Raw genomic sequence first — 3789 nt, 5'->3', positions numbered from 1 at the left:
TAGTTCAACTATTTTTAATCATGAATTCATTACTAGTACACTCTAATTCCAATTCAGCACCACAGGGTTCTTTCTGCTATTCCTTATTTGCATCTCCCTTTTCCCACAGTGAGAACTTTGACTCCCAATAGCATCATTGTCTTTTTTTCATTTGCTCAGTGTTATGATACACACAAAATAGTTTCAGAATTGCTACATTCATGTCACTTAAAAAAAACCTATTAAATTGGGTTCAAGATTTGTTTGCAGTTTTGTTTTGTTTTTAGACCAAAGGTACATATACAAAATACTGTGTTCAAAAGTTATTTGGATTAGTTTTTATTTTCCTTCAGAATATTTATATTACTTATTTATATACAGTTAGGTTTATTTGTTTTCTATTTATACTCAGTTTTAGGATCCCTTTCATTCTTGTAGATTCAATTTTCTTTTTGAATATGTAAAAGTTAACATTGTCCAAAAGTCAAATCCATATGAAAACATGGAATGCTTCACGAATTTGTGTGTCATCTATATGTAGGAGTCATGCCAATTTTCTCTGTATTGTTTTAATTTTAGTATATGTGCTGTCAAAGTAAGAACACCTCTAATTCATTTTCAGCCTATTTGATGCTTACTTAGCACTTACACACACACACACACACACACACACACACACTTCACTGAAATTGTTCTTATCAAGGTCATCAGTGACTATTTTTTCTATCCTTATCTTATTTGACCTTTCCACTCTCATCACCTCTCTAATTTTCTTGAAACACTCAACTCTCTTGATTTTGATTCCATGCTCTTCTGGTTTTACTCTCTCTTCACAGGCCTTTCTTCATTCTCGCTGTTTGTTCAGCCACCCTAAAATGTGTTGCTCCTCGGGACACTTCTTGGCTCCCTTTACTTCTCTCTGTATCCTTTCTTCCTAGCTGATCTCAACTACTTCTGTGTCTTCAAATGCTGATACCCGCAAGGGACTCTTTGAATGTTGATTATGCTAATGACTTCTAAATTCATATCTTCATCCCAGACCTCTCTTCTGGGCTCCAAACTGACAACCAACTGCCTGATTGATATCTCCTTGGATCTCACTGACATCTTAAGTTTAACAGGTCTAAAATAGAACTCCTAATTTCTCTGCCAAACCTGCTTCCTCCAAGCTCCTTCTCAGTAAATGTCACCTCCCTCCACCTGGTTGCTCTAGCTAGAAACTTAGGAGTCAGTCTTGATTCCTCTATTTTCCTCAATCACAATGTCCAATCCACCTGCAAAATATGAATATTTTACCTCTAAAAACATGTCAAATTAGTCCATTTCTCTCTGTCTCCACTATTATCACTTCACTCATCATCTCTTCCCTAGGCTATTCATCAACCTCATAACTGGCTTCCCTTTTATCCCTCCCACATTCATTCTCTATATAGTAGCTACCATGACCTTTTTGAAAACAAAATAATAATACAAGCTTACATTTATTGGGTGTTTATTATGTGCCAGGAACTGCTGCAAGCACTTTATATGTATTTAATCTTCACAATGACCCTATGAGGTAAAACCCAATTCTATCTCTAATTTTATAGAAAAGGAAACTGGGGCACAGAGAGATTAAGTAATGTGCCCAAGGCCACACAGCTGGTAAATGGTAGAATGTAGGTTTGAACCCAGAGTGACTTTTTAGCCTTCAAGCTTATCTACACATGCTGTTGGATCAGGTTACTAAGCCTCAAATACTTTCATGGCTTCTCACTGGGGCTCACTGGGACTAACTTCACTGGAACTAAATTCCCAACTCCATACATAGGCCTCCTAGGTTCTGGGACATGACTCCTGCTTACCCCTCCAAACTCATCTCATGCTGTTCCCTTTCCTTCCCTTTCCTTCAGCAGCCTGGCTTGTTTTGTTTTGTTTTGTTTTCTGTTTCTCAGCTTCCTTGAATGTGATAAGCCCTTTCCTGTCAGTCAGCATTACTTATCCTCCACCTCAAATACTCTTCTCCCTGGATCCCTCCCATTCTTTAGGTCTTGCTTTAATGATCTGTTCTGACAGAACTTCCCTTATGGTGCTATTTCTTAAGTGGCTCCCTTCCTGGTATGTTCTATCTCAGCTTCATATTTGTTTTCTTTTTAGCCCTTAAAACAATTTCTAATTACTTGTTTGCTTACTCGTTTTGTCTCTCTTCCCCACTAAAATTAAGTGCAAAGAAGGCAGAGGCTGTGTCTTGGTCATTTTTGTGTTTTCAGAGCCTAACACGGTGCCTTGTTCATAGGAGGAACTCTAGAAACATGTGTTGAATAAACATATATTATTGTTTTCTACTTCATAGCTTCTGCTTACTCATAATTTCTGCTTCCTCATCACTTTGGTTTGTCACAGCCTAGAAGCCATCTCCTCTCACACGGACCCCTACTCAACCTCATGACCTCTCTCTTTGCATCCCTTTGGTCATAGTTTCTATTGCTACTAATTGCCTCAATCGCCTCATATTTCCCAACTCAAATTCCAGAGAGAGAAATATTGATTTGTCCAACTCATTTTCTAGAAGACAGACCACATTTGTAGGTCATTGACAAGCTCGTGGGTTGCTTGCCTTTGGGTCAGATTCCCAGTCCTGGTCCAAACAGTTGTGTGGGGCAGGGTGTGGGCGGGGGGGGGGGGGGACGTCCTGCGCAGGGCTGCCTTTCGGCAGGGCTGAGGATTTAGCAGGCACGATGATTGATATTTGAGCACAAGTGGCAACCCCAGCAGCAGTGGTGGCAAATAGTTAATCAGGACTCACTTAACGGTCAAGTTCCCCAATAGCTGTTCTCTAGGAGGCAGGGCTCAGGTTATCTTGAGTCCTGTTTACTTTCCCTCTGAGAATAATAAACACAAATTGAAAGCCCTCATATTTACAGCCCACATATTTACATTTCTAAGACTAAAAAGAGTGTTTGCATCCGTGTGCATGCGTAAGTCCAGCAACCCTGTGAGGCAAAGAATATTGTCTCTATTTTACAAATAAGGAAACTGAGGCTCAGTTTCCTCGCCCAAAGTCAGATACATACTAAATAAGAGGTAGCACCAAATCCCAGATTCTAGACTCCCATGCCTGGGCTCCTTTCACTATATCTCACTGCCTCATTTGAATGTCTCGTCAAATGTTCTAAAGAAGCTTGATAATGATTGAAGATTCCTCTAAAATAGCACTATAGGTGGGCTCCATGGGCTCTGGGTTCCCAATACACTTATCAAGTACCAAAGGATTTAGAGAGTACCTACCATGTGCCAGGCACTCTGTGTTACAAATACTATCTCAGTTCAACCTCACAATACTTACTTGAGGTAGATGTTCTAATCCGCACTGAAGAAATTGAGATTTAAGAGATTAGGTCACTATTCCAAGTTTAAGACCTAGTATATGGTCCTGCTGGGATCCTAATTTAGATCTTTCTGACTCCAAAGCCCATCTTCCTTCCATTACACTAGACTGTCTCCCTTCTTCTCAACTGTGTCATCTTGGTCAAGTTACTTAATTTATATGACCTTCTATTTCCCTGTCAGTAAAATGGGGATATTAGTACCTAATTCACGGGATTATTATAGGTTTCTGAGCAATCATGTAGTAGAAGAGCCTAGTCCAGTAAACATAGCAGGTATACACTTTCAGTCTAGGGTGAATCGAACTCTTCACATGTGGAAAAAATTAGAATTATCAACTTCAGGGGCGCCTGGGTGGCTCAGTCATTAAGCGTCTGCCTTCAGCTCAGGTCATGATCCCAGGGTCCTGGGATCGAGCTCACATCGGGCTCCCTGCTCAGCGGG

General features: G+C 40.1%; 1 pseudogene; it reads right to left on the bottom strand.

Annotated features, from left to right (window-relative positions):
- Window positions 1–475: 475 nt before the first annotated feature.
- Window positions 476–584, bottom strand: LOC118545880 (U6 spliceosomal RNA; annotated as a pseudogene).
- Window positions 585–3789: the final 3205 nt, after the last annotated feature.

This window comes from Halichoerus grypus, chromosome 5 (genome assembly GCF_964656455.1).
Source record: "Halichoerus grypus chromosome 5, mHalGry1.hap1.1, whole genome shotgun sequence".
Taxonomy (NCBI): Eukaryota; Metazoa; Chordata; class Mammalia; order Carnivora; family Phocidae; genus Halichoerus; species Halichoerus grypus.
Note: the sequence above shows the minus strand (reverse complement) of the source record. Positions and strands in the feature narration are given on the sequence as shown.